Here is a 16,628-nt window from a genome sequence, read left to right on the forward strand (position 1 = left end):
TGTCTATGCTAAATGCTAGCAAAGTCAAGTAAATGTGTAAACCAACCACTAGCTTCCTAATACAAGCCAATGGAAAGTGACAGCAGCGTTAGCAGCCACGTGAGAAATGCTTTGCATTGATTTTATTAATGAATTAATAAGCACGTACACACATTTTTCTTCCCCTGAATCTATGCATGTGATGCTATGGTAAGTGCAAACTGTACCACAGTGCAGGGAAGAGGTTGCGCCAGATGCCCTTCCTGATACAACCTCAAAGGGGGCGGGGAGAAGCACTTGACAGCACCCAAAAGTTCAGTGTGAAGCATTGAACAGTTGCTGAGAAGTAATCATTTAGCTAAACCAGCATAACTTCTTAAGAAACACAGGAAAGATCAGGGTTGTAGCCTGAGTGAAATTTATATTTTGTAAGTTTAGGCTTTGTAAATAAAACTGACATGATTTGACTTGACAGATGGTCACACATAAAGAGCTAAAAAAAATTAATCTCAAATTTTCCTTTCCCAGTCAGCATCACCCTGGGGGCCTGCAAGGGCCCATGTGATGTAAACTGAATCATTTGCCCCTGAGGCTCCTGACTGGCTAAAATTTCTGAGCATGTTTGAATCCGTAGAATGCAAAGTCATAAAATGTACCAGAAACACAACTACAGGCATAGTTGCAGTCTATTCCTTCATCTCCTACATTTAGCTTTTAAGAATATTAGTGCTTTAAATTGCCTGTGCAATATTGTGGAATGCCAAGAATGTCACACGTTATCTTTTTGTCTACTGTCAAGCTGAGATAATAATCTGTTCTTTAGGTCCTCCTCTTTTGATGAAAGTTAACAAAGTAACATCCCTAATCAAGTGTAGAATCTGATATATTTGCTAAGTATATTTTAAAACATCTTGGTTTTTTAACCTTTTCCTTTAAGTTCTGTTTTTTTTTTTTACCTCTTTTGAGACTTATTTAACGATTGTTTCATTTTGTTTTCTTTCACACCACGTGCTCATTAGGTGCTCACCTGATCATCCTATATGAAGCATATAGAATAACGTCAAAGTCAACCAGAAGGTTATAAACATCAAGCCTTTCTTTGTTTGGTGATCCACCATTGCTGTTAGTGTAACAATGCTGCAGTCTGCTGTTCGTTACAGATATACACAAAGAGTCACAAAGGACAGAATACCAAGAAGAAAATAGATCCAAATGAGAATCAGACTCTTCATTGTGTTTCACATCTGACTGTGTATCTGTTTGTGTGTGATTTGTCTGGTCATTCATTAGTAGTCACTCACCAGCCTGCTATATCTAACTGCATCTAACAAAACAGAAAGTGCTGCTCTCCATTAAGATCCTCTTATCCCTGCCATCCACTAAATCAGCCCCCTCCCAACAGACTTCCCGACTTTGATGACATTGCTTCAAAGCAGTTTCACTTTCACTTTACTTTTTAATGGAATAAGAAGAGGTGAAAAAAAGAAAGTGATGGGCATTTATGTCACGTTTAAAGGGAGGTATTAGCCTGCAACAAAAATTAACTGGCCTGTTTCTCTGAAATAAAACTACTGGGCTTCTAAATGGGAAATTGCACCTCTTTGACATTGAACAAAAATAAATACTTTATTGGATTCTCTATAATTTTCTTGTCTCTGACTTTGACAAATGCATTTAAAAATGAAGACTCATCACCAGCATCTGCAAAGCACACTCGATGCGAAACAATTGGCTTTGTCAAAATTGTGTTTTGTGACAAGACAAAAGTGTGACTCTTTAAATTGCTGGTGTCAAAGAAATAGATAGACAGATGATTATTAAGCTGATTGTCTCTTACGTATGTAAAATGACAAGTCATTCCATGTTCTATAATTTCATCTTAGCATATTCACATAAAAGGCATGACCCTATTGAGTCATTTGAATGTGTTAATATTTACCATGATTTTAACTGCATGGTAAATGAACAAATTCACACCACCCTTTTCCTCAGACCAGTGACAGCTTAATGACAGCCTGATTAAAATCAACATGTTAATTAGCTGTCTGAGACTTACGGACTCTCTAGTTTCCCAGCTTGAGTCAGTCCAATCAAGGTGCGACAGTCATCCACCTTAAGACTTTGAAAGAAATGCCATTCCAGGAAAACCAACAGTAATTTTGCATGACCATGCTATATAATGATGGAAATTGGACTAAAGTGAGTATTACTGTTCTATTACTATTACTTCAATTACTGTTTTCCACTGTGACCTTTACAATAAGGCTATTTTAGGAGGATGATCTGATATCGTCGTGTTGATGTTGTTCCTGGAACAACATAGCAAATGTTGTTCCAGGATCAACATTGCAAGTGACCAATCACATTGTTGTGACGTTATTCTTTGGCGCGCCAAGCCATTAGTGCATTTATGAAATTCCAATGTTGCAAGGACAATATCAATTCTGCTTAGCGTTTATTAAAAGGTTAGGGTCAGGGTACGTTGATCGTCTGACAGAGGCGGTTTCTCGCAGATTAAGTACAGTTTTTTGTTTTATGGCGGTTTTTCCCGAAGTCGCAAAAGTATGACGTCACAACATTCTGATTGGTGCAATGTTGATCCTGGAACAACATTTACTATGTTGATCTGGGAACAACACCAACATGACGATATCAGATCGTGCATTTTAGGAATCACAAAAATTAGATACCAACAATTAACTAATTTATAAACAAAATACAACCATTTCCAAAAATTAGCACTAAGTAATTTTACCACAAAGATATATATCTAAAACATAAATGCCTCTGCAAAGCAATACAAGTCAATTCAAGGCTCAGTAATACAAGACTCACTGTTCCCAGGAACTATTATCAGTTAGCCTGCAGTATTTCATAAAGGGACCCAAAAATCTGCATTGTGTTTCCTGTTTATGCAGTGATGAATTCTTAAATGGCACTATAGAGCAGGTACAGGTGTTTAGGAGAGATAAGAAACCCACCTCCCTACTAGCACCTCCACTTCCTCCACCAAACCTGACACTCTTAAAGGGCTTTAACCACTACAAGAAAATGGTGATAGTTATTTCCTTGTGCCAGCCTGTCAGTCATTCTCCATTTCATATTTAAACCACAGACATTTTGTGAGATGAAGAATGATGAAGGGATGTAGGGCGGAGGGCTCAGCTTCTTAGACTGGATATGACAACAAAAAGCACGAGCAGATGATCCAGGTGTATAATTATCACGTCAAAACCAGAAAGTGATAAAGCTGGAGCAAAAATGTAGACGTATGAACACAGACTGGGTAACACTCCATTGAAAAATGAGTTTCTTCCTTTAGGTCAAAACAAATTTTAAAACGTATAAACACTCTGCCTCCTTTACTGTTTTGTAAAATTACTATAACATTTTTTTTTTCTGTTAACATGAGATCTACATGTTGAAAAAAGACCAGAGGGGGAATTTTCACAGCTACATATTTTAGCTCAAGATTCTGTTTTAAAAGACTAAAAGATTTCATATGATATTAGGCAGGTTATTATTATTATCATCATCATTATTATTATTGTTACTGACTTAGAGGGTCTGGACTACCTGGACTTTTGTTTGCTAATAAAAAAAAAGTCTAGTTAGAAGTAATTAAGCAAGCAACCCTTAGAGTAACAATACATTAGTGGGTGCTACTTAACCTAACAAACCATTAAAAAAAGATAGCATTCTTTTGACAGTACAAATTAAGTTTTAAACTATTTATTTAGTAAGTCCTATATTTCAAATGTTTCTATCAAAGCTTGATGACTTGGAACACCAGTGTGCTAGATAAGGCAAGGTTTAGCCAAACAAGACTCAGTTAAAGACCCTAAACGTGGAGTCTCAGGCACTTCTCACACCCACAAAGCCAGTAAATGAAACTAAAAGCAGCACCAGGACCAAAGGATACGTTTATAGTAAATTCACAGAATAATTCATCTCAACTCTCAGTTGCTTGTTACCTTTTTTTTCCTTCATGCATCAGACTAAACTTTGATATAGTGTTATTATAATAAATACATTAATTTTCATAATCATTTATTTATGTCAGTATTTTCCAACAATACTTAATTTACCCTGACATGTTTATTATCAATTAGCATGACACCAGAGTAACTCTGAATGTCACATTGGCACAAACATGATTTTTCTTCTGACCTTATTTTGCCACATTTTTTCCAGCTTCCACGCACATACACAATATGTGAAACACATAGAACCTCACGATTTGTACCCCCATATAGTATCACCTCTCAGAGGACGCAGACATTGTTAAACTTAGGCAGGAAATTAGTTTTGCGACATAATGTATGACACACAGCAGTCGACAGCCCTCCCTGATCGCCCTGCCCTTCAAAACTGATGGATACTAATATGCCACTACATGAAAATGTGTCATGGCAGAAACAAATGGAAATGCAAAAATACAAAAAGATCGAGAGAGGAAATGGAGCAAAAATGACCCTCAAATCTATCAGAGGAGGTTCAAAAGGCAGAAACAATGTTTCTAAAAATGCCTGATCTTCTCATGCCTTGTACCTATACACTGACATCAACCTCTGCTAGGAGAATAACCTCTTTGTCAGAGAATGCGCTCTGTGAACACGCAAAGAAAATGAATTTAAGTCATTGTTTCTTTCTCTCCTGTCCGTTTTCTTTCCCCATAGTTTCAGACACCCAGCAGTCACTGAAAGGAAAAAAAAAGGGGTTTTCCTATTTCTGCCTCCAAAGACACTTTAGGGTCCTGGACATGAGTGCATTGTTCAGTGGAGCAAGGCATGTCCTGCTGCAAATGAAGACCAAAATCCATCCTCCAGGCTGAATTATTAACAACACACATACCCAAGAATCTCACTGTCCACAAGAGAGAAGAGGGGTGGAACAAAGAGAGGAGTAGGGAAGACTAATGGAGGAAGGAAGAGAAAGGGGTAAAGAGAATACAAGATTGGTTGGCTCAATGCTTGGCCCTTTTCTGTACTTCAGAGGAGTATATAGAGGCCCACGCTTAGCAGAAAGGTCAACCAACAACTGGAATGCCCAACAGGTCCTCAGACCCAGTGGAACAACCTATTTTCACGTTTGAACGTGTTCAGTATTATTAGGTCATTAGGTATTTTAACATGCTGTGTTCTTCTTTAGCACTTTTTTTTAATGCAGGGTAATCCAAAACACTTTAATATCCTTCATGCTAAGACTATATAGCACTTTTCTACTCTACCTAAGCATTCATAATTAAACATTTGGTTTCAAAAACAAAACAACTCAAATTATTCAAAAAATAAACGACTATTTTTGTGTACATTAAAGTTAAATTAGTGTTTGATGGAAAGATTTTTTTTTAAAAAATCATCTCTGTCCACAGACTCATATGAAGATTAATATTGCATGAGAATTAAGCTACTGGCATTTTGAACATAGCCATCAAACAACCTCTGCTAATATTTGGGCCTTCATATCAGGTTTTATATTTCAGCTTGCTTAATGAAATTTGCATGTACTACACATGCAATCAGCAAGTTAGAGAAAACAGTCAAATAATCCTAAGGACAAAAGAAAACACACACACATATGGATACACACACACAAAAATGGAGCAGACCGCTTTCTGCATCCACCCGCTGTGAATTATGACACTTTAAATGGTCAAGTAATACTACAGTGGTGACAGTGAACCAGTTTCATAATATTAAAATAAAGAGCACTTCATTTTGTCCTGAGGCAGAGCAATGAAATAAAAATAAAACCCAACAACTGTGAGAAATTCTGTTGGGAATAAAAGAATCTTTGTAAAAGTAAAACATGGCTATTATTATCATTATGTAAGCATTTAGTGTAATAAACTCTCCTTCCATTCTTGAAGCTCTGTTTTGCAACAAAATCGATTCATCAAAAACCCACAACAGTCTTTATTTCTAGTTAAGTGTGTTACATTATTATAAACTCTTGTATCTCTATTAGGATCTGGTAGAAACATAATTTTTGTATTTTCAGTAATCCTATTGGTCAGCAGTTAGGCTACTGACTGGCTTTGATAACAGTCGATTTGCTCTGGATTCAGAATAAGTGACCAGAGGGATAAATTGGATAAATTCAGGTTAAAAGTGAGACAGTTCACTGATACCTGAAAACGGGAGGTTCAAAGAGATACCGTGATAAAATCAAAGTAGCAAAACAAGTGTTTACTTTGGCATTACCTTTCACTTTAGATGTTCATCCTCTTTATAGTTCAAACATCGCGTTTGATAAAAACAGAATGACTCTTCTTGCTTTCCTTTGCTTCTCTTCTTCATTTTTTGGAATGTTTCCATGTACTAATTTTGTTGACTGCAAACAGTCGATGCATTTCAAGTTATTTCTTCCTTCTGGATCTAAAGAAGGTTCCTTTTTCTGCTTCTATATCAAACTATAAACAGTCTGCCTATCTTGTGTTGTTTTAGAAATATGTTCCCACAATGGGAGCAGTAGTAAGAGAACACTTAAGGTGGCCACTTTTCCAGGCAGCACAGTGGGGACATAACAAAGGCGGCTGTGGGAGTCAATAAAGAGGCCAGGAATAGCAAGAAGATATCTCTGAGAGAAGTAAAGAATCCTGAAGAGAATAACAAATGAAAAGAAGGCCTTTTTTTCTGGTTTGGTTTCTTTTTTGTTCAGTCTGTGGAAGACTTCAAAATTTCTGAAAAAACAACATTGATCCCTGAAGTGACCTGGCATTGTCCATTATATTTCTGGTGTATTTGATTGCTATTGTTTACACTGTATTAAAAAAAATAACATTGAAAGACCTTTCTTAAACTTAGACAAAAGCACATTTTTTATTTGTTCTTTTTTTTTGAGGTATTTCCGTTGATGAGCTGAGATCTTAGACCTTTACTTGTAAGACAAAGCATTGTGTAAAGCAAAGTGTGCTGGGCTGTGTCTCAAGCAACAGCGGCTATAAATTACCAAAGACACATGCTTAACTTCTATCCTGATACTCTTTCAGTCTATCCAGTTTTGGAGAAGTGACCCATTACTCATCACCACACTCTATCTACTCTATCTTAAATCTGATGCTTGCGCATCAGATATAGTACTCATCAGTTCATATTCTTTTACAAAGTTCTTTTTGGTTTGTCCTCTCTATTATGTTGTTCACTTTTTCCAAACTGCTTCTCCTGTTAATAACACATGTGCTGCTCAAATGCTATGTACTGATTTCTGTGAAGATATCAAGCCACTGGAAAATCGCTGGTCAAAGAATTGCCTCTTATGTCTCCAAATATGCTAGGTCTGCTGCCCACTATTCTTCTATTGTGCCTGGTTTTGTTTGCATTCCAATGTTAGCTGTCATGTTATGGTTGTGCATGTGCTTGTGTTGAAGTTATGTTATTGCGTTGAATTTTTGTCAAATGTTTGCTGCATGCTTGCATTTTGGTATTTCTTTAGTTTGGTAAATGGCCTGTATTTGTATAGCGCTTTCCTAGTCCCTAAGGACCCCAAAGCGCTTTACACAACCAGTCATCGACCCATTCACACACTGGTGATGGCAAGCTACATTGTAGCCACAGCCACCCTGGGGCGCACTGAGGCTGCCAGACACTGGCGCCACCGGGCCCTCTGACCACCACAAGTGAAGTGTCTTGTCCAAGACTGTCCAAGCCGGGGCTCGAACCGGCAACCTTCCGATTACAAGGCGAACTCCCAACTCTTGAGCCATGATCGCCCCACAAATGGTCCCAAATTAAAGGCTGCTGAGTGAAATTACGATCACTTGTTTGCACTAATATTATGATTTTGTGTGTTTTGCATAAGCAACTAATCTCTGTGGTCTCTAAAGTTTATAGACTGTATAAAAACAGTAGCCACCAGGACATCACCTGCTGCGTGTGAACATTGAATCTTCAACATTAGCAGCAATATTAAAATAACTTTTGTTGAGTATTCCTAATTTATCTGCTAATGCTAGCGAGCTAGCTTAGTAAGCAAGCTACATTCATAAACAGTATGAATGCAATAAAAGACACACATTGGCTAGTTAGCGCTAATTAAGAAAATGCTAAAATTCCGTTCACCAAAACTGAAGGACAAGCCTCTTCAATTCAATTCAATTTTATTTATACAGCACCAAATAACAACAACAGTCACCTCAATGTGCTTTATATTGTAAGGTAGACCCTACAATAATACAGTACTTCTTGGAAGGTTTGTACTACAAAGTAAGCCATAGTATTTATTAGACAGTCCATTAAAAAATGTTCCAAACGACAACAGCACACATACACAGTAAGTGTGTTCAGTGTATGACAATACAACATCTAAATGTCCATATTGTTTGTTGTTTGCATCAGACCTTAAACATATTATTTAATGCAAAGATGGACATTTTAACATGGGACTCTGTTACAACCAGCTGCATGGTACCTACAGATGTTTTTGCCACTTGCATACATATTTCAGCTCAGGAGGTTGCCCATTGCCAGAATCAGCAAAATACCGAAATTTGCACTTACTACGACTTTAATATTCCCTCAGACCAACATTTCATTGGTGGGACGTTTTTCTCAATGGGAAAAGAGCTACATAATAGTAATTTAAAATTTTAAAACAAAAAAGAGTGATTCACTTATGTAAAAAAAACAAAAACAAACTAAATAGTAGTAGTAAACTAAATAGCATTAAATAAGTATATTAAACAATTATCAACATTTCTTGCAATATAAACTGTAATTTTTAGTGCATATACAAATTTTGTAATGAGCTAGCAGAACCCAATATAAAGCTCTGCTTTATAAGTTTCATTCTTGAATCAAACTACATTGTAGCATCACACTCAAAAAGAACAACAGCTGTTCTATACAATGTTCTGCATATTCTTGACCAGAATTCAGAAGCCCTGCCAACACCACCGCCACCAAACACACACACAGACAGAAACATCTTCCTCCACTATTTACCAATTTAACAACATAAATTGGATCAGATGAAAACATAGCGTTTGTGCTCCCTGCCTGCACCCTACATGGACGCCATTTTCTTTCTGCCTGAAGATTTGTAAAATATTGTTACTACTATAGTTTAAAAAATATCTACAATGTTACATAAAACTATTTAATATTTGCTGAAAATGACACATGGTGGATGAATTTTTCAAACCATTCCTAAGATGTTTAGATGCATTTTAATCTGGCCCTCTTAGCTACTGTAACGCCAGTATTGAGGAGTTCCTTGTTACTTGTCAGCATGAGGCGAGAGATGTTCCTCTATATCTCTTGCCAAAGTGTGTTTGTGATAGGATACCCTGTTACTTTCCTTTAAAGTCTTGCCTTCCTATCCACTGGCATTTTTCATGAGATAATGCAGTGCAGAATTATACAGTATATGGACATTACACCTAGGATACTGGGCATTTGTTCTGTCTTAGTTACAAGTGCCACTAATCTGGTTTAATGATAGGCCACATGTTGGGGAGTAAGAGGCATACAGATGGTGAGAGCCAAGCAGAGAGGCATCATTTACATGCATACACCCTCCCGCTAATTACATTATACTACAACTTGACAAGTATGCCATGATGATGGATAAATGTTTTCTCCTTGTTAACACCTTGTGACAAAATGCTTGTGAAGTATATGTCTGTATTTATTTGATCATAAAGTACTGCAAGTTATTAAGTTATTCCTGTAAGACATATTAGAGCTTTTTCTCTTTATGATTAAAATGCAGAAATATGCATTAGCTCAGCTCACACTGCCATTTATAGCAACAGCATAGCTTTACATTCATTTTCATTAGGTTTTCAAATACAAATGACTTAAAAAAAAGTGCTTCACCTGTCTCAGGTCTCTTTCCTGTGAATTTCTTTGTTTCTGTAACTCCCCTGCACTCTCCTTGATATGGGAAAAGCATATTGAAGGAGCGTCTCTTGTTGTCATGCCATCCTACTTGGTAACAAAGTGTTGGCTTGAATGGGCTGACAGGTCGTGAAAATTTCATCAGCATGAGAAATGCCTGTTTTCCCCTCAACTTTCTGTTTACTGCTATCAATAATTTGTGAACAACAAACAGCAGATGTCTCACCCCCACCCAACAAAAGCTCTGTAGTTGTCTGTGCGTGCGTGTGCATGTGCCGCAACTTGTATGTGTGTACTTGTTTGAGCATCAGCAAGAGCTTGTGTGTGTGTGTGTTCATAAAACAGATGTTCCCTACTGCTGGAAGCAGTCAAAGATGGACTTTGAACACTGGAGCTAATTGTGAATTAATCAATCTATTACCATAGAGATGGAAGGAAAAAAGACAAGTACCAGTACCAGCTACAGGCAGGTTGCCAGCATAGTACTAGTAACTATATTATGGACAGGTTGACATCTGATTCCTTGACTATTTTTTAATATATTGAGGAATAATAACTGAATAACTGAAACACAAAGTATAAGAAGTTCTTATTTAATAAGAAGTTCTTGCCAAAATTAATGAATTTTATGCTGATAAAAGGGCAATGCTTAAAAAATGAGAATGTACTCACAAGTGCTGGAGTTGTTGTTGCTCTCAAGTGCTGCAGTAGGAGTACTGCTGAACACAAAGCACACAGGAAAGTTCTGTAAAAGAAAACAGGCAAAGGAAAATGTGTCTTTATTTAAAAAATAAAGAAAAGTTTACAACTAATGTTATATGATGGCATGTATGGATTTTCTCTTAAAACCAGCTATGTAGCTACATCGCTATACCTAAAGCAAATAAAGTATGTAAATATGTTCTGAAGTTTGAAAGACAATGTTTCAAACCTGGGAAACCAAAAGATCTGACAAGAATCACTTTGTTGTGACTCAAATCCCAAGGCTTAGTTAACACATCACATGTTCCTGAACAATCAGGCATATCAGATATGTGTTCTCAAAGCAGATTTTAAGGATGGACTGGCCTTCTCTATATAAATACTTCTATATGGTCAGATCAAATGATGTATCCAGACATCATATAAGTATTTGAATGGGTTGCTGTGGTAATGACATAGGTGTCAGTAACATGCTCCCAGATATTCCTTGATAAATTGCCTTGTTCTGGTAGGTTAATTTCAGATTTTCTTGTTTTGAAGTCTCCCCGAAGACGGTGAGCAAAATATTTTGCTGTCGGGCCATTTGCTGTTTGTCTGCTCGCTGCTAATAGAGGCAACTAAGAGTTAAAAGCATATAAATTGTATTCTTTTTATATTGCATACACTTCCTTTGTACTTTGCACACTCAGTGCAGACTGAATGGTAAGGTCATGACAGATATAGTGTAGGTAAGTATTTGTCTCCTTGGTAGAACAATTGCTTAATCCACTGGCCACATCAGTTGGTGGTGGAGCAGAGCAGCTTATACTGTAGCACCAATTCCTGACCCGTGACACCCACACGATGGTGCAGGTGTTGATTACACAACATGTGGCCATCTGTGGAAAAAGTACATGCAATTACACTGCACTCTTTCCACAAACACACACACACACACACAGGCATTTATGTATGCACACACAGCACTAGGCCTGCATGTGATGACATAAAATGCACACACACACACACACACACACACACACACACACACACACACAGGCACACCCTGCAGGAACTCAAGGTATCAAAACATCTACTGCTGAGTCCACAGACAGACTAATACATCAGGTGTCAGGGGTCCTGGCCTCTGCAGCAGGACTGAGACAAGATGGAAGAATACTAACAATGAACAAAGGAAATGAAAGAGAGCAAAGATTTCACAATATCATGTATGCACCAGTGCAAAGTTTTCTACTTTTCTACACGTCTGATTGGTGCTCTATCACTGTTAACTCACCACAGCACAACATGACTTGAGCTATTCGTCAAGTTAAGTAAAAACAGCAAGAAAGTCCCCAGGGAGGTTTACATTTGACATTATTTTAGAGGAACTGTTATAGTTTGTGGCATTTGAGTGGAAGACAGGGATTTTGATGAAGCTGTAGGCCAAGACAGAGTGAAGAGAGAGCAAGAAAAGAAATACAAAACATCTGGGTGTCCTGCTGGGCAGATTTTGGAGGTCTGAAACATAAACATGAGAATCCATCTTTAAGTCACGAGGCAAGAAGACACACCTTTAGGCCTTTCCTCTTTGTGCATAAAGTGCAGCTCAGTTGGGTTTTGTGACAGCTTGTCAGCTTGTCTAATATCCTCTTCCTCCTCGTGGCAGGTCTTTTCAACACCAGCAAGGTGAGATTGTCTGGTTTTACAGGGCCACTTCTCAATTTTAAGAGAAATCTCAATTTTCCACCTGTCAGAATCTATTAGCTATCTATTTGTTTTTGATGTCATTTTTTTCTCACAATTTCTCACATTTTCATGCACAGTATAAGTGCAAGTACAAGTATATCTGTGCATTCTTGTGTGAATTTGTGTGTGTCTGTGTTCATGTGCATGTCAGCCAATAAAGTTCATGAATCCAGTGTGTGTGTGTGTGTGTGTGTGTGTGTGTGTGTGTGTGTGTGTGTGTGTGTGTGTGTGTGTGTGTGTGTGTGTGTGTGTGTGAAAGAGATAAAGAGAGTCCCTATATAAACTACACAATCAAGTACCAGTTTGGCATTTTCTGTCACATTGCCAGGCATCAAACTGAAAACTATGACCAAAAATGTAATTTTATTACTACCAATCACTCTGGGTGAACACATAACAATATCAGAGATCATTCACAAATAAGGTCTGCAGTACAATTATTAGATATATACAGTTTGAGTATTTAAACTTTTATGTCTCTGAGAGAAACAGTGCACCTTTTACTCCACTATGTATATCTATGTGACAGCTGTAATTTCAAACAACTTCAGCGAAGATGAAGATGTTAAAATCTATAATCACAATGAATGATATCAGTCAGTAGTAGTAAATTGCGACTTTTGTAAGTAGGCCACTTTATTCACAGGCTGTTAAATATTGCTGTCACTGTTATTTCTGCCATTATGGTTCTCACATATGAATTCTTGGAAAGTGCCCACTGGACACGCACCAAGGGTCAACCTTCAGAGCTGAAAAAGTAACCAAACATTAAAATGGGGGAAAAAAACAAGTTTCTTTACGTGCCACCTGAGGCTGGCCCCAGGGTGTCAATCCCCATATTAAAATGTATACTAAAAAATGAAAAAAAAAATTCTTCGAATACTTTGTTAATGGAATATGAAAAATGCCACCAAAATCCAAATTTTGTTTTAGAAAAAATTAAAAACTGAGTTTGGGGCGTGGCCACATTGATCTTCAGCTGTCTGGATAAAGACGATCTGTGAGGCTTCATTCTCTGCTTTCAGTCATTAAACTTGACATTTTCATTGTGTGTTTGCTTTTTGAGCCTTTTGGGGCATTTCTAATTGATTATCTCTCCAATATTATGACTTGCTGTGTGTTAAACACCTTACCAGAAGTTTCCACCTCAGTTTTGGTGAAATGTTTTATCAAGTCAACAACTTTGCAGTAGATTTACAGTTTATGAATGCAACCTGCAATCTAACCAAGCTAACTAGCATTAGCTGATAAATTAGCACTCCATCAGTTTACCATTATACGGTAACTTGTGTTTCCAAAAATCAATGCAGCAGATGCCAAAGCACTAACATTGATGCTTTAATGAATTACATGCATTGGCTCAATGTTGGTTAATGTAGTGACGGAGATGTGACCAAACTATGTCTCTCAAGCTTTGTAAAAAATTGCTGTAGTTGTTAGCGTATAAATACTAAAATGTAGATTTTAGTGCCTAAACCTGACCAAAGAGGAAAAACAGCAAGAAAAAATGTCACACTTTTTATCAGTAATAATCCGATTGGTAACACAAAGTTTAATTCATTCTGAATCCGCTGAAAAAAATTTCTGCAGGCTTTGAGGCTACAGGTCACCTTACAGCTTACAAATAGTATTGAACAGAGATTTGTGGAGGTACCATATGGACCTGTCCAGTAGTGATATGGCTATCAAAGACAGTAGCAGCCATTGAGCATGAAGGTCACAGCAAGCAGCAAGAAAGAAAATCAGTGTGAAAGCTAAGCATGCAGCAAGGTAAATGTGTTCAAAACATGGTTCACTGCTTTGTAGAGTTCTATGACAATGTCCTTTAAAGGTGACTAAAGGTCTAAGATGTGCCATATTGTTTGCATTACACTTTATCAACCGAGTTAACACACGTATCTGCCAGGGAGAATTTGGTAACATACAAAACATATAGCAATAAACAAAGAACATAAATGAATGAATTGATGAATGATCTTTATTGAACTAATAAAGATCATTCATTCAGTCAATAACAAACATAATACATAAACCATATTCTAGACACACATGCAACTTGTGAAACTGCATCATGATGATTTTGATAGTTCGGGGAAAAGAACTACCAAAAGCACAGCATCAAAGAAATCAGTGAAATGTTACCAAATATAAGAGCTTAGAAATTATAAATAGAGCTATCACATTTGTGCAGGGATAAATATGACATATCCAGGGACAAGTGTACACACACATGTCAGCTCACACACAAATATCCCGCTTAAACCCCCATCAGGACTGCCATTACTATCACTGGGCTTATTTATGTGGCTCCTCGGCACTGGAAGAAAAATAATGTAGCTGCTTTTCATAAAGTCTGTAATGGATCCCTAATGGATTTGTCAAATTGACTGGGGAGGAGAGGAGCTGCTTGGAGGGAGGGAAATGAACACAAAATGGTCTTTGATGAGTGTATGTGTGTAAAAGTACACGAGTCTAAGATATTTTGTATGTATGCCCCGGTTTGTTTCAGTCTTGATGCTATGCATGCTAAGCCGTTTCTGTTTCGTGCGCAGCTGTAATGAGTATTTTCTTCACGAAAATATGGAAAAGGAAGGGAGATTGAAGGCAGTTGTAGTTTTTAGCTGGTTTATTCCTCGGCAGTACCTTAATACTGACGTAAAAAAAAAAGAGATTAGAGTTTCTTTTTAAAAAAGTGGTAATTTTAAAGTCTTAATCATTTACTGGAAGTCCTGAACTACACCGGAGGTGTAAAGTGGGCACCTGTGACAGTTATTGCAAATATCTCATTTCATCTGGAGAATACATCAGTGTACTGGATCACACTCCTAGTTCCCAGGATGATAAAAATGGGAAGATTGGTTCTTAGGGTTCAGTCAGGGAGTAGTGAGACTGCTCTCCTCCCCAGCATAGACAAAAAGCTTTTGTCTCCAAAGCATAGAACAAACTTCTAGAACCAAAACAGTTTTGTTACATTTAGTTACAAGGAAAAAGAAAGATGAAGGATCTTGGCGGTGCAATGAAACCTAAAGTTGTCCCTTTTGTGATATTTGCATATATCACTATCCTCAGGTTGTTGTTTTTTTTTTGTTTTGATTTTATTTGTTAAGCAATGAAAAAAAAAGAAAAACACAGCTTCTGACAGCTCACAATCTTTTGCGACTGTTGTTGTGATTTGGCGCTATATAAATAAAATTGAATTGAATTGAATATGTAATAATAATAAAATTACTCTTTTTACCAGCATTTTGTAGTGTTGCGATACCTATAAGTTGGATTTGCTATACAAATAAAACTATATTCAAAGATATATACACTTTTATTAACATTCATTTTTTAATGAATATTTGTCAGTGAATTTTACCATCTCTACACAATATCAATACACTGAATGAAGTAGCTTTAGTGTGTTGTGGAGCCAGCAGAACCATGTCTATGTAAATAGATAATTAAGTTATCCTTGGGAAAGAATGAAGTCTTCCTGTTACGACCTGTTGGTGTCACAGAAACATCCAGTTACTACATTCAAAATCACAGCGGTTTTCTCTCTTGGCAGTAATCTCTGCTCATGATCTATTGTAACTTGGAACAGTAAAACACAACTGATTCTAAGCAGGGCATGCAGACCGAATATATGATTTTGTTTGCCTTTAGATTCAGACAAACTGCAAAATGTAAAACCTTGACTTTTTTCTGGCTTTATGTAAATGAAACCCAGAGACAGGTACACTTCATCTGCAGCAATCACTTCTTTCTTTTTTTCTACAATCACCAACAATTAAAGATAAGCATGCCCCTAATCATTACTTAACTGCGTGTGCCAACAGGTTATTAACATTGGTTATAAGGATATATTTCATAAAGGTGGTTTTCCTCCAACCCTAACATTAGTATTAAATATTTACCAGTGTTTATCTTACTTAAATACAGATCAAGCAAAACTCGGTTGATTATCCAATTCAGGGTCGCAGGGGGCCGGAGCCTGTTGTATTGTGGAAGTATTGAAATAAAATATGGCCCACACATCCCTAGCTTGATCTCAAGCACTTGCCGACTTCAGCATTCATAGACATGCATACTCCTTCACAGTGTTCACTCAACAGTCAGAAGTGTGCCCTGGCGGCAACTCAATTTGTCCGTTAACTAAAGGTCATTCCGACTGTGTTTTACCAAGGAGTCAGTATTTCAGAGCTCATTTGCTTCCTTCTACTTCTAGCCTGCAGCTCGGTGTTGAAGGCAACAGTTTAAAGACAGACAGAAAAAGAAAGCAAGAAAGAAAAACGCTTTCACCTGACTGCAAATACGGGACAATTTCAGAAAATTGTGTAACTAAACAGACAGACAACCAAATAGTTGAAGCATGACTTTGATCATATGGTC

General features: G+C 37.2%; 1 protein-coding gene across 6 annotated transcripts in view; it reads right to left on the reverse strand.

Moving 5' to 3' along the window:
* The window catches only part of naaladl2 (N-acetylated alpha-linked acidic dipeptidase like 2), a 549,411-nt gene that overhangs the window by 421,805 nt on the left and 110,978 nt on the right, over positions 1-16,628 (reverse strand). The window contains exon 4 of one of the 6 annotated variants that reach the window (XM_082524417.1): positions 10,494-10,566. The exons of the other annotated variants lie outside the window; for them this stretch is intronic. The gene's annotated coding sequence lies outside the window, so the exon portion shown is untranslated. The remainder of the gene's footprint in view (positions 1-10,493; positions 10,567-16,628) is intronic. 6 annotated transcript variants of the gene reach the window in all.

This window comes from Aulonocara stuartgranti (genome assembly GCF_965226115.1).
Source record: "Aulonocara stuartgranti genome assembly, chromosome: 23".
NCBI classification, from domain to species: Eukaryota; Metazoa; Chordata; class Actinopteri; order Cichliformes; family Cichlidae; genus Aulonocara; species Aulonocara stuartgranti.